The sequence below is a fragment of the Musa acuminata genome, chromosome BXJ2-1 (assembly GCF_036884655.1).
Source record: "Musa acuminata AAA Group cultivar baxijiao chromosome BXJ2-1, Cavendish_Baxijiao_AAA, whole genome shotgun sequence".
Lineage (NCBI taxonomy): Eukaryota > Viridiplantae > Streptophyta > Magnoliopsida > Zingiberales > Musaceae > Musa > Musa acuminata.
This window is the reverse complement of record NC_088338.1, coordinates 37,000,685-37,016,460: the sequence shown is the minus strand read 5'-3', so window position 1 is coordinate 37,016,460 and position 15,776 is coordinate 37,000,685. Positions and strand designations below refer to the sequence as shown.

The 15,776-nt window shown below is 34.8% G+C and overlaps 1 pseudogene; it reads left to right on the top strand.

The window, feature by feature from the left end:
* The first annotated feature begins 399 nt into the window (after positions 1 to 399).
* On the top strand, positions 400 to 9,809 carry LOC135599153 (uncharacterized; annotated as a pseudogene).
* The last annotated feature ends 5,967 nt before the right edge of the window (positions 9,810 to 15,776 follow it).

The window sequence follows — 15,776 nt, the reverse complement described above, 5'->3', positions numbered from 1 at the left end:
ATTATCGTTATCGATTGAGGTGTTATTATCGACGGTGATCGAGGGAGAAGAAAGAAGAGGGAGAAGACGAAGAAAGAAATAGGAAAAAAAGGTAGAACCTGGATGTCACCTCTCTCCTCCTCGTCTGTCGACGACTTCTCATCTGTGCGCGGGAGAAGAGGCATCGGCTTGTGGGGCGGAGAAAAGCGAAGATAATTTTTTTTCTTCTCTTCTTGGGCAATGTCGCCTCTGGCATCATCGTAATATTTTTGTTTTTTAGATTTCGTAATTTTTTTTTATCTGCGACGTCGCCCCGCATAGAGGTAAACTGTGCGGTTTACCTATATATATATATATATATATATATATATATATATATATATATATATATATATATATATATATACACACAGCGGTATACCAAAATATACCACTCGGTATATAGTATCATACCGTATCGAATAAGTCTTGAAATTTTGGTATGGTACAAAATTTCAATCCTTGATTTAAGTGACTTCTTTTATGGACTAACATGCAAATATCGGGACTGTGTAACTTATATATCATGAACTAGCATTGTCCATAATGTAAGTTACTCATCTAAGAAACCAACAAGTATGCTTTCTATGGATGATAATTGTTAGGACGGGAAACCACAGCATATGGATAAGGTTCTTAATGGTGAAATTTTATAGGTTGGATCAAGATATGCAATACCGTACCGTATTAGTATTTCGAGGTTGGCTCGGTATGGTACAATACTGTATACCGAGCGGTACGCTAGGGTGTACCAAGCGGTACACCTAATTTAGATGTAAGACCCTCCGAAAATACCTAAAAATAAAAAAAAAAGTTAGGATAGGATTTTTAAGTTAGAAATAAATATAGTAATAGCATAAGTTTAGTAAAATCAATGTAAATTAGGTAAGAATAGTATCACATATTTTTTCAGGCTTTGAAGAATATCTTATGCAAGGTTCGTATTTCAGTTCAGTACGGATTATCCTTATGTAAACATACCTCTTGATTAGAAAGTTCTTCCTCTTAATCTTCCTAAATTAGTCTCGATTCAATTCACAAATCGTTGTTTTGTAGAGTTTAGGAGAGCACAAATGTGAGAAAAAAAGAGTTTGAGATAGTTTAAGAGAGTATGAGAATGTAATGGAGTGAAATAAAGGAGAAGAAGGGTTTAAATACCATAAGAAAGGGTTCCAATAGTCAATTTGACCATTGGAGCACTGTATCACTATTACCGAGCGGTTTTAAATATTTCTTCCTCTTACTGTAGCATTGTAGCACTCTAGCATGTTCTGTCTGGTAGCGGGCGGTTCGCGTACCGGTATATCGTCGGATCGGTACGTATCGCCCGTACCGGGTGGTACCATTCTAAATTGGTTGGATCAAGATTGACAATCCTTGGAACATGATGAGATAAACTACTCCACTCTATTTGACTTTGTGAACTAAAATTTGATGGTTAATTTTTTTTTTTAACTTTTTATTGGCAGCTGCAATGACATATATGAATCTCCAATTGAATTGTGAGAGACACGATGGCTATGCAGGTCCATTTCTCAAAGGATTTGGACTGCCATTTACAAGGACAAGTCTCCACATTGTTAGTTACAGATGTTCTTTTGTTTCTTCTTTGCATTTTGTTCTGTAATATTTTGTGTCAAACATTGAAATAATTATAGATGATGTGTTCCATATTACTTAATAGAAATTCTTTTGCTTTTTGGCTTTCCACGTGTTCAAAAGTGTTCTTTCTTAGTTTAGAGGATTCCACAATAAGTTTATGAAGAAACTAATGTTAATTAAATTATTTTTTCATGCATATTATGTGAATGGATATGGTTTCTTATCAAATCAATTTACAACCTGATTTGGCAATTTTGTACTTGAATAGTTGGGTCTGTCTTCAATATTTGATGAAATTGTTAAAACTGAAGTAACCAGGCACATGCAACCTACTGATTACTTGAGCTTGTTTGGGGAAGAATTCAAATGAACTGAAGATTATTGGGATGCTTCTTATTTGAATGTCTTGGATATATCTGCAGCGGAAGAAGGCAGTCCTCATGTCTTATTTGGATGTGCTTCACAAGTATGTTCTAAATTATCACCTACCCTATAATGTTTTTTAAACTAATTATCCTGTTTTTTTCCTATTGGAATAACTTTTAGCCACCAGGAGTCTGCTTCTGTAACTAAATTGTCGAGTGTTTACATTCTTTTATAATGAATAAATAGCCTCTCTTGTTCTGCAAATTGGCTAACAGTAATTCAAATTTTTGGTCCCTATTACCACTTATACAAGCACTGCTTCCAGGTGAAAGGTCTCTGTTTTAAGTTAAAACTTTTAACACCTTTTACTAGTTTATATATTAATTAATTTGGATGGATTCTGATTTCCTTTCATTTGATGGCACGTCTTCCTCCAATTAGCCTCCTAAATCAAGTTGATGATAGTTTTTTCTTGTGGAAACATCCTTCTATCCAACATGCTCTCTCTCAGGTTCAGCAGTGATGCATCTGGGTGATATACGTTACATGCATTTGTATTCTTATCAAAAGTCTCAACAATTCATATTAATCTGTTGTTGCAGATAATAATAATTTCATCGTCATCTTCTTAATGCTTGTGCGGGCTATCTGTCTTCATTCTTATCATCTCGTGTTTGTTGGTTTCATACCAAGTTTAATTATGAATAGACAACTTACTTTTTGGCTTTCTAAGTAAGCATTTATTTTTCAATCTTCAGGCAAAAGCAGCATGTGTATTGATTGATTTATGCTTTGGACCATTATCACCATGGATATATACAATTACTGCAAAGGTTTCATCTTTTCTCATAATAAGTCTACATATTAAGTCAACAACTTGTATTTTTGTAACTGCATCGACTCTTTTTCAGGTTGATCTTGCAATTGAACTTCCGGAGGACCTCTTGGTGTTATTCAAGTAATTCCATCATTCTTCTTGTTTTTATTACTGTTATGAAGGTTTAATTCTTTATTATAATGAATGCTCGTTTGATTGGTTGGTTGGTTATGAAGTCATGGATACAAGTGCAAGATATTGATATGATGGATATGGGCATGTATCAATGTATAATTTTTACTATTTAATGTGACAAAATTTGGTATTTATTTAATGTTAGAATAGGTAGATGTATATAAATCATGATTCATCATAATTAACCTATTCATCATGAAAATATATAAATAATGTTTGGTGAATTATCTAACATAAGCAATTAAAACTATCTATGTTTGATGAGTACTTGATCATTTCTTGGTGCAGATCTAACCTTTTTTGTGGTCAATACATTGTGATTTATTGTGGATGATCAAATTATCAATCATTAATTTTATCGTGAAATAATCTTCTCATTTTGAGAAAAATGTTATTTGATTTGAACATCATAGTCCTAGCATAACAAAGACTATGAAGTTCAAAGGCAATTTGTTCTGCTGTGGTATAATATTTGATGATGATTGTTCAGATGGCAATTAGTTTTACTATTTGATGATGTATGATAATATTTCAAGTTTGCCAGCAGTGGTTGATGATTGTCGAACTATGTCATGCTAGTATAATACTAGCATGGTGTTTGGTTTTATACCAAGGATGTCCTTGAACACATAATCAAGCACAAGGCTTGTTCCAGCCATATGTTTAAACCGTGCTGATCGGCATGTATTGTACTGACATGTCCATCCTGATGAACTAAAAAAACACTTTCTATGACCTATCATAGATGTTATTTTGTGATCCATCTATTACCTTATTGTGAAGATTCCAACAATATCAGTCATTTGTACACTTGAATAAAACCTTGATCTCTTGAATTTGATCATGATCATGATAGCAGTTATTGTGAAACTGAAAATTTTGTCTGTTGGATTGTAGTTTTCTGTTTTTTCTAGAGTGCCAATAAAGAACCTACTGTTTGAGTGTTCTGATGATACAACTATGGCACAGCCTTGTACAGAGTTCTTTGGAGTGTTGTGCTCAACTCTTATGGGACTTTTATGGACCAATATAACTACTGTTGTGGCTTGGAAAGCTATATATTTCTTAATGGGTAGCAGATTATTTTTTACATGTTTCTTAGATACCAATATACACTTAAAATATACACTTCAAATCCTGTGAATGCAAGTCCTTTAGTTCTAGTTACTGTCATTTAGTACTTTTTAGTTCATGAACCCTGTATGTGACATCCATCTTTCATCTGTGTGTGCTCAAGAAATTATGAATTTCATCACAATGCCCCAGTTATTATCCAATTTCACTAACAGTTATGTCCAGGATACATCTTGACTCTATGATTTCGCAGAGCTGATTTTATCAAGATTACAAAATAGGATAATAAGTTGTATTACATATTATAATTTATAGACTGGCCAAGGACCTTGCATTTGATTAGGTACTAAGATCTTACTGATACTTATTGCATTATGATCTTCATTTTTTACTGATTTCATCAGGCTTTTTTTGGATATGCACAATTGGTCAAAAAAAAATCAGTTGGGTCCTGATGCAATACCTTGTTTCTGTGGCATGTATCTAGCAACAGGTTTTAGTATGAAAATGTCTCTTTGTGAGTTCCACACATTGCAGCTACCAACATGCATGTGACAGCTCTCTTGCACACTTTCACTATGTTGTTTCTAAGACTAATGAAGTTTTAGCTCCTGATTGTTTTTAAGGTACAATAAAATATTTTCTTTATGGAACCATATATTCTAACTTCTAAGAACCTACAATGGAATATTTTTAGTGTCACATTTTCTGCAGGCACATTTGACGAAAAGAGCATTTCCTGTTATTTACTTATGGTGGATCATGTTTCTTATGTAGGATAAGATTTTTTTCATGCAGCTTTTATGCATGAAACAATAAGGATCCTACCTGTGAATTTGGAATTAGCTATGGTTGGTTTATTCAAATCCTGCAAGTCCTTTAGTTCTAGTCATTATCATTTAGTACTTTTTAGTTCATGAACCCTATATGTGACATCCATCTTTCATCTGTGTGTGCTCAAGAAACTGTGAATTTTGTCACAATGCCCCAGTTATTATCCAAATTCTATCCACTTCCTCCTGAATAAAAATTCAAGAAAAGGAAAAAAAAATCTTGATATACTTCCGTATGACAGATTATGCACTTATTTTCATGCTTTATGTTTGGTTGACTTTGTTCATAATGTCCCTACCAGGTGTTTTCATAATCTGCTAGTCATGCTTATGTTGCTTTGAAGCAAGGTATACAATTTGAATGGTACCGCTCGATACGGGTGGTACGTACCAGTCCGATAGGTTATCGGTATGCGGATTGTCCGTTACCGCCCGGCACAGCTCGGTAATGGTCGATTTCGACCCTTTCTCATGTTTTTAAACCCTTCTTCTCTCCTATTTCACTCCATTTTATTCTCACTCTCTTTTTTTTTCTCATATTTGTGTTATCCTAAACTCCATTACACCTAAATTAGGCGTACCGCTTGGTATGCCATACCGTACCATACCGAACCAACCTCGAAACACCGGTATGATATGGTATTTCAATCCTTGCTTTGAAATATATCTTGCTGGCCTTGTCTGGGCATATGGATGATGTTTGCTGATCTATATAGCAAGTCTGGTGGTGGCTTTGTTAGCCTGCAAGTTCTTGTTAATTAAAAGAAGGATTTTCTATATTGTTCATTATCTTCAATTTCCTGTTAGTGATTAAGTTCTTAAGATCAAGGTTCGTAATACCGTATCGGACCGGTGTTTCGACCTGGGCTCGGTACTGGTACGGTACGGTATACCGAGCGGTACACCCAGGTGTGCCGAGTACTGTAGCACTGCTACAGTGCTAAGGTGCACTACTACAGTCCACTTGGACCGGTATGTACCGCCCGTACCGGGCGGTACAGTTCGGTACTGCAGACCATGCTTAAGATATGCTGTTCCATTGAGATCATTAATGTTTTAGAAAATTGGCCTGAATACTTGAATCTACATGTGATTAAGATAGGGATGTATTATAAAGAGTTATATGTGGCTCTTTACTCTATTCAGAATGTTTTGAATGGGTGAATTTTATTTATTATATTGAAAGGCTATAGTCAATGTCATTTCAATGTTTTGGTAGATTGGTTCGCACTGTACACTAAGCTGATAACAGTAATTTATAATGAAATTTCTCTTCTATGTTAGACTACATGTGTTATTTATTGGTTGATATATGAAATTTTCTTTTGTCGACTATTGTTGTTACTTTGTGTTGCAGGATTGGATGATGATGTTAAAGTAATAGCCACAACTGTTGGATTGCACCGTCTGATCTCGTTAAATTTTTATCCGTTTCTTCAAAAATATGTTCAGGTAAACAAGGATTTTTTTGCTTATATGTATTTTAACTTGAAACCATACTTATTTGTATTTATTTTTTTTTAGCCTCATCAACGTGATGTCACCGATTTGCTTGCTGCAGCTGTCCAGGCCTGCCATGATATGGTTGTGCTTTTTTTACTGTAGATTTTCTAAGCATTCATAGTCAAGGCATGCTGTTCCCAGTTCTGTTCTTCAGATAGAAGAACTCATCGAAGCTGTTTTTATTTGAATAGTACCTCCTGATGTGGTTGAACCCTTATTTAAACAAATTGTGAATCAATTTGTGCATGATCGTTCTCGCACAGAGGTACTGCTGAAAATGATATTACTTTCAGTCATGTTCATCTGTTAATAGTTGAACTGTTGATCATGGACTTTCTTATTTGTCTTGTCAGGCCATTGCTGTTGGGCTGAATGTTGTGATGGAGATCTGTATCAGGATGCCTTTGGTATTGCTTTACATTTAGTCAATTATTTGTTCAAGTTTGTTTGCGACAGGTTTATTCTTTGCATCATCTTGTATGAGATGCATCACAATTCCATGGTTCATGCCTACTTAATATATCATCTTGTCACTTTAGCATGATCTCGTCACATTAGCAGTTTAGCCAGACTCCATCTGAGATACAAGATGTTGACAGTATGATGAACTTTTATAACGTGCCTTCAGATTTTCTAGGAAGTTGAATCTGTGAAAGAACTATACTTGTTATGGAATTCTAATTTTTTTTCGTCTATACATTGTCACAAAAAAGTACTCAATGTGGATTTGGGTCCGTTGAATGTTTACTTACTCAAATTCTAAATGCAATTATCTTAATAATTATGTTTTTTGTTTTTCAAAATTTTACCCATCTTCATATTAATTAACTGTAATCTTGTTTTTTTTTATTTTTTTTGCTTCAATTTGAGAAATAATAAAATTATTTGAGAAGGATAGTGCACCACTTGAAATAGATATGTACCTGTAAAAGCTTGTAAATGTCTACAAGAAACTAGTTGTCTAACTGTCACATTTTGGTTGTTTACAGTTAATGAATGAAGATCTGCTTCAAGACTTGGTCTTGTACAAAAAATCACATGAGAAGGCAGTTTCTTCAGCAGCTCGCTCCTTGATAACTTTATTCAGAGAGGTTGGAATATGTATTTCAGTCTAACAATTTTTGTTTCAGACGTATAGCTTGTGATTGTTATTCTGAGCTTTATTTGTTTTCAGATATGCCCTTCTTTATTGGTCAAAAAGGACCGTGGCCGTCCGGTCAATCCCAAAGCAAGGCCAAAAGCATATGGAGAAGTTAGTATAGCTACTGATGTGCCTGACATAGAGTTGCTGGAACACGTTGATAACTCGATGACTGACAGTTCTGATGCTGAGGCTTCTGCATCAGATTTGGATGATGAGTATGACAGTGATGCTGAGACAGAGAAAGAGGATGATTCTTTGGAAGATGAAGAAGAGGATGATGAGGTTTCAGATGAAAAAAATGAAGAAGATTTAGGTAACAGTGATAACATTGATGGGGAGGAAGATGATGGTGATGATCTTGATGATGATATTGATGAGAATGCTGCCTATGATGAATATGATAGTGATACTAAAGAAGATGTGGATCTTAGTGATGATAATATGGATATCTCCAGTGAGCTAGATGCATCAAGGAAAAAGTCTTCTAATGACATCTGCAATGATGATGACCTCAGTAATCATGAATGCGCTTGTGATGACAACGATGAAATAAAGGAAGAGAAGGCCAAATCAAAGAAGAGGAAGTTTGCGGATTATGTTGGACATAGGCAAAGAAAGAAGCAAAGCTGGTTATGGCTCAGCAAGGTCTTTTGAGAAAGGGTATAGACTCGAAAGTCTCATCTTTCAAAATTCCCTCTTCTGAGCAATTAAGTATAAAGCCAGTGGATCCTGCTATGCTAGAGGTGAGCTCTCATCCTTTCTCTTGGTATGAATGTTTTTCTTTTTCTTTTCCCTATTTGGTAATTCTGTGACTATGTAAGGTTGATAAACTCCTTTTGTAATGTTCCAACTATATGTAAAATTGATATTTAATAATGTACCAATTGATCCGATTTTAGCTCTCACATATATTATCATTCTGTAATGCAAATTTCTGGTGTTGTATATGTTGTTCAAGGCATTGATTCTTTTGAGATCACTGGTCCATGCTTTTGATCTCTGGATGGAAGCATATCTGCACGAGAGCTTGTATGAGTATTTTTAAAAGTACATGATGAATAGCTAGATGTTGATGTACTGCTAGCTTTTTTTTTTTAATGTACTGGTAGCTATTCGTACTTTGGATTACATTTCCTTTACTTTAAATTATGATTTTATGTCATAAGCTTGTGAGTTGTTCTAAGTTGAACTAATTCTCTTTATCATCAACGAACTATTGTTCTTTAGGTCCACATTAAAAGAAAGCTTAGCAAGGAGGAACGACTGGCCCTAGTAAGAGCTGGGAGGGAGGATAGAGGAAAGTATCAGGCCAGAACTGCTGTGAAACAAAAAAAGGTTATCCTGTATTGGATTTACGACATGTTACGTGACAATTTTTTGTTTTTAGTGCAGATTAAAATATAGTGACATTCCTATATTTTATGATACACATCTTGCCTATGTTCCTTTAAAGCTCGCAATTGGTTTCCTTAAGTACTTTTGGTTTGCTTTTTCAAAAGCTGTTATTTTAACATCCTGCGCTTTAGTCTTCAGAGCATCTGGTACACTTCTGATCTGCATTTCAAGTAAGGTGATAATCTTCTTTAATTATCCCCCAAGTGGAATGTAGATCCTGTTCTTCTCCTCTCCTTTTGCTTTTCCTATGTTGGTTGGCAGTCTGCAAAATTTTAACACAATGGAAAGGATCGCCTGCCACCCCCCATCTCCCTGCTGCAAATCAAAGCTTCCTCTCTGCCTCCTTTTGCTTTTCCTTCCCCTTCATTAGTCATTCTCTTCTCAGTGTCTACATTAACCAGGCACCTTGTTTTGGAATGAATAGACTGATTGCTTATCTGCGATTTGTTGACAGACGGGTGGTCTAAGCAGTCGCCAAAAGGAACATAAAAAGAAGATGCCTCTTTCTGCCAAAAGAGCAAAAGTAGCTCGCTCTAGGCAGGAGAAAAAACAGCGGCAAAGGCGGTCAGGCAAGCAGTTCCAGGGAAGGAAAGCATGGAAGTGACAAAATTTCATAGCTTCCTAAAATTTCATGGCTTCGTAAAGTGACAAGATTTCGTAAAATTTTGACCCCATGCAGTTTCTTCCATTAGAAAATTTCATTTCAAAAGTTATGATTTCTGCTTAGAATTTTGATTTATTTTCTTCTGTTGTGTAAGTCTTTAGCTGATTTCAGATGAGCTATATGTAAATCAAAGCTGCCTTTTGTCTTGAATGCTGTTGCAAGGAAATAGAGCAACAGATTTTATTGATTGTGTTTCAATGCATCCATTCATGTGCGACAGATTTCCCAGAAGAGTTCGTCAATCTTTCACCGTTGCATGTACAAGTCACATTATTATTAAAATACAAGATTAAAAACAATAATTATTAGCATGTTGTATTTATTATTATGAATTCTATTGCAGGATATATGCCTCTTCAGATATTAAGATCCTCTTCCCGTTAACATTTATTTAAAAAACTCAATTTGAGGTAAAAAGTATTGATTTAGATTTAACCTTTTTTAAAATTCTTATCTCTATCTGTCTGTCTATCAATTCTCAAAGTCATTCTATTCATTCAAAAGGTTTGGAGGGTGTTTGAAAGCCAAGTTCAATAATATTTCATAAATCAAAGTTTAAAGAAAGTAAGAAAATTTTCATTTGAGTTTTTTTAATATGTGTAGTTCGTATCATTGAACATAAGAGGAGAGTGATTTTTTTGAAAGTCGAAAATTGTCATTTCTCATGGGTATTAAACCAAACGAGAAAAACATAATTTTGATACCAACTGTTAGGATCAAGTTGGCACTAAGAGGGGGTAGGGGGGGGGGGGGGGGGTGAATTAGTGCAATGATAAAAGTCATGTCGGTTCTAAAAATCTATCATTTCGATAAAAATCGATATAAAAAAGATGAGTTTAACTTGATAGCTCATTTGTAAGCGTAGTGAATGTAGTAACAAGTAAGGAAATTTATAGTAAAGGTAAATAACAAGAATAGAAATGCAAACCAAGTTATATAGTGGTTTGGTCATCATGACCTAAATCCACTCTCGATTCCTCTTCACTCGAGGCCACCAACTTCCACTACTGATCTTTTTTCAATGGGCGAAGATCAGCTATCCTTATAACTCGATTTTCCTTTTGACAGGTTCAGGAGAGAACCTTTACACCCCCACTAGCTCCTCTCTTAAACTTCACCAATATTTAGAGCTTGAGAGGAGTTCCCATAAGATTATAATAATATTTTTCTTTCTTTTGGCTCTTAATTCTTGTGTTTACTAAGTAGGGATGAGAGGGGTATTTATAGACCCCAAATGGATTCAAAGTTGGAGCCTAAAAGTGTCTCATCCTTGATTTTTGGGGTACTAGCGATATCACCGCTTATGCTGGGCAGTACCACCGCCTATAACATTGACACTGGGTGGTACCATGCCTAGTCTAAAGGTACCACTACTTAACACAGGTTGGTAGATTGTGTCTGGGCAGTACCACCGTCTAGTCTAGCGGTACCATCGCTTGACACTCGATGGTACCATCGCCTAGTTTGGTGGTACTATCGCTTGACATAGTCTCGGAGACTGTCTTGAAGACTAAGCCTTTGGAGGTGCCATCGCTTGACCCAACTATTGGGTCTTGAGCCTTTTTATTGGCCCAAAATAGCCTAATTCGGATCTAGTTGGCTCCTAATTGAGTTGGCCTAATTATATTCTAAACTGACACAATTACTACTAAGACTACCTCAATTTAGATAAATTATTACATGCAAGAATACTAAGTTGTCCGGCATGTCATTAGTTCATCCGGCGCTTCGTCCGACCCTTCAACGCATCTTCCTCTCCTTTGACGTATTGCTCAATTGGCAGATTGCCTTCTCGCAACATCCAATATCTTTAGCGCAATGTCTAATCTTCTTGGCCTGATGCCTAAACTCATGGCACGAAGCCTTCTGCCAACACATCAACCATTCCTCCGGTCTGACGTCCAATCTTCTGATATGTTCAATTCCGGCCCAACTTCTTATTCTTCTTGCTTTAATCAATTTGCCTCTTCTGATCGAAGGTAGTCCTGCATCACTCAAAACACAAATTAGATCACAAACACATTAATTGATTTCATCATCAAAATCCGAGATTCAACACTCTAGACCATTGCAATTGATCCATATGGATTTATTTGGACCAATTGATACAACAAGCCTAGGAGGTAGCAAATACGCCTTTGTAATTGTTGATGATTATAGTAGATACACTTGGACATACTTTTGGATATACAAAAGTGATTGTTTTATGTATTTTTTAAAATTTTGTAAACTTGTTCAAAATGAAAAAGACTTTATGATTTTATTTATACGTAGTGATCATGGTGGTGAGTTTTAAAACTATGATTTCCAAAACTTTTGTGAATCAAATGGGTATAATCATAACTTCTCTACTCCAAGAAACCCATAACAAAATAGAGTAGTTGAAGGAAAAAATAGGAGTTTACAAGAAATGGTAAGAACCATGTAAAATGAACATAGCCTACCCAAATATTTTTAGGCCGAAACCGTTAACACGGTATGCTATGTCATGAATTGTGAAATAATAAAAAACCTAATGTTTCATATTTTAAAGTTTTTGGTTGTAAATATTTTATTTTAAATGAAAAAGATGTCTTAGAAAAATTTGATGAAGGTATTTTTCTTGGTTATTCTTCTACTTCTAAAGTATTTTATGTATTTAATAAAAGAACTTTAATTATAGAAGAATCTATTCATATTTTTTTCAATGAAGTTTCTAAATCTAAGAAAAATAATTTTGATAATGATTTTGATTTTGATGGTTTAAATTTGAATGAACCCTCTCCTCCCACTAATAACTTAGATGTATCTTCTTCCAAAGAATTTTTATCTAAGGATTGGAAGTATGTAGATGCTCATCCTAAGGAGCTAATCTTTGGAGACACTTTAAAAGGTGGTCAAACTCGTTCTTCTCTTAAAATTTTTTGTGCAAATCCAACTTTTTTATCTTAAATTGAACCTAGATGCATTGATGAGGCCCTGAAAGATTATTCATGGGTTATTATAATGCATAATAAATTAAGTCAATTTAAGAGAAATGAGGTGTGGAAGCTTGTTCCTAGACTTAGTGACCATTTAGTAATTTATACTAAATGGGTCTTAAGAAACAAGCAAGATGAACTTGGTATCATTGTTAGAAACAAGGTTAGATTAGTGGCTAAAGGTTTTAACTAAGAAGAATGTATCGATTATGAAGAAATCTTTGCTCTTGTGGCTAGGCTTGAAGCTATAAGAATTCTCCTTGTCTATTCTAGTTGTAATAATTTTAAGTTATTTCAAATGGATGTTAAAAGTGTTTTTCTTAATGGCTTTATTTCTGAAGAAGTTTATGTTAAACAACCTCTCGGATTTGTGAATGCTAACTTTCCGAATCATGTGTTTAAGTTGACTAAGACTCTCTATGGATTAAAACAAGCCCCTAGGGCTTGGTATGAGAGGCTTCGTCTTTTCTTATTCAAAATATTTTTATGAAAGGCAAGGTCAATACCACATTGTTTATCAAATATTTTAAAAATAATTTTCTCATTGTTCAAATTTATATTGATGATATCATTTTTGGATCTTCAAATGAGTCTTTATATAAATCTTTTGCCAGTAGTATGAGCCATAAATTCGAAATGAGTTTGATAGGAAAATTAACTTTTTTCTTAGGTTTACAAATCAAACAACATAGTGATGAATTTTTTGTTGATTAAACAAAATATTCTTTAGATCTATTAAAGCGATTTAATATGGATAATGCTAAGGTTATTAATACACCAATGAGCACTTTTACAAAATTAGATATGAATATTAATAGAGAATATTTTGAAGAAAAGACTTATATGGGTATGATAGGTAGTTTATTATAGCTCACAACAACTAGACTCGATATCATGTTTAGTATTGGACTATGTGCTAGATTTCAATCTAATCCCAAGCAATCTCACTTAAAAGCTGTTAAAAGAATTTTTAGATACCTAAAAGGAACTCCTAATCTAGGATTATCATATCCAAAAACTAAAAATCATGAATTGATTGCTTATACCAATATTGATTTTGCTGGTTGTCAAATAGATAGAAAAAACACATCTAGAACATGTTAACTCTTAGCTCATGCACTTGTCTCTTGATCTTCCGAGAAACAAAACTCGGTTGCATTATCTACAACCGAAGCTGAATATATAGCAACATGTGCATGTTGTGTACAAGTTATATGGAGAAAAAAATACTTTAGAAGATTATGAAATTTATTTAAAAAATATTCCTATAAAATACGATAATACTAGTGTAATATGTTTAACCAATAATCTCATTCACCACTATGGAACTAAGCATATTAACATTAGGCATTATTTTATTAGAGATCATGTTAATAATCATGACATATCTTGATATTTTTACAAAACCATTGAATGAGGAACAATTTGATTTTATTAGAAGAGAATTAGGCATGTTAAATCTTCCGAATGCATGAGTTCCTCTTGTATATTTTTTGAATTTCTTGGTTTTTTATAACTTGAATTTTTCTTTTAAATCGAGATCGTTGTTGGGCTGATGGCCCATATTCAGCCCATGTGGGCTTTATCAGCCCACAGCCCACACCCTCTCTTAACCTAACCCTAATTAAGATTAGGGGGGTGTGGTGGCTGCGTTTTAGAGGCAGATTAAGGCTATAAAAAGGCAGCAACGAGGCAGATCTTTGAGGCGACGGGATTCCAAAGAGAAGAAGGAGATCAAGGCAGAAAAGGAAGAGAAAGAAAGGGAAGAAGACAAGGACAACGCAGAGAGACTGTTCACAATCATCTAGCAGTGTTCTCATCTCAGGTTAGATCAAATCTACAGTAGACTCTTGCTGTGATTACTTGGGGAGGTTTTAGATATTGTCATCTCAGGTTAGATCAAATCTACAGTAGACTCTTGCTGTGATTACTTGGGGAGGTTTTAGATATTGTGGGCAGTGACGTGATCCTTGTATCCCAGTTATTCTCTTGTGGTTGTTGCTAGGGTTTTGGGCAAGAGATTGAGATTTGTATATTCATTATTCTCATAGTGGATTATCTCTAGTTTGCCCCGTGGTTTTTACCCTTCACATTGAAGGAGTTTTCCACGTATATCTTGGTGTTCTGTTTGATTGTGTTTCCATTTTATTCCGCTGCGTATTTTGGTCTTCTAGTATTTGTTCCTATACAAAGGTTATTCCTCTTTTTATCCCCATCAACTGGTATCAGAGCGAGGTTTTGGTGATTTAATTTTTGTATTTGAACATGGAGGCCAGTAATATTTCTCGCATGATTAGTTTGAATGGAAATAATTGGATGATATGGAAACCAAGAATGGAAGATCTCTTGTATTGCAAAGATTTGTATGGACCTTTGCAAGGGGATAGTGCAAAACCTACAACTATGACAGATGATGAGTGGAAGAGGTTAGATCGAAAAACAATTGGGTTTATTAGACAGTGGCTTGATGATAGTGTCTTTCACCATGTTTCTACTGAAATTTCTGTATATTCTCTTTGGAAAAAATTGGAAAGTCTCTATGACAGAAAAACAGCTGGCAACAAAGCTTTTTTGATCAGAAAACTTGTGAACCTAAAATATAGAGAAGGTGCTTCTATTGCTGAGCATTTGAATGAAATGCAGAGTATTACTAACCAGTTATCCTCTATGAAAATGTCTCTTGATGATGAGTTGCAGGCATTGTTACTTCTCAGTTCATTACCAGAAAGTTGGGAGACACTGGTGGTTTCCCTCAGTAATTCTGCGCCAGATGGTATTGTCACTATGAGTCAAGTAACAAGCAGTTTGTCGAATGAGGAGTTGAGAAGAAAGAGTTCAGCAACATCTCAGAATGATTCACAGTCACTTATCTCAGAGAACAGAGGAAGGTCAAAGTTCAGAAGCAGTTCACGTATGGGTAGGAGCAAGTCAAGATCAAGAAAAGATATTGTTTGCTATAACTGTGGTGAGAAAGGACATTACAAGAACCAATGTAAGCAACCTAAGAAGAACAAGAAAAAGGGAAAAGAAGTGGAGTCTACAGAATCAAAGGATAATACTACAGCTACAGTGTAGGGTGGTGATTATTTGATTTTGTCTCCTTCTGATGATATTTTTTCTTGTGTGTGTCAGGATCTTGAGTGGGTGATTGACACAGGTGCTTCTTATCATGCTACACCTCGGAGGGAGTTTTTTGCTACATACA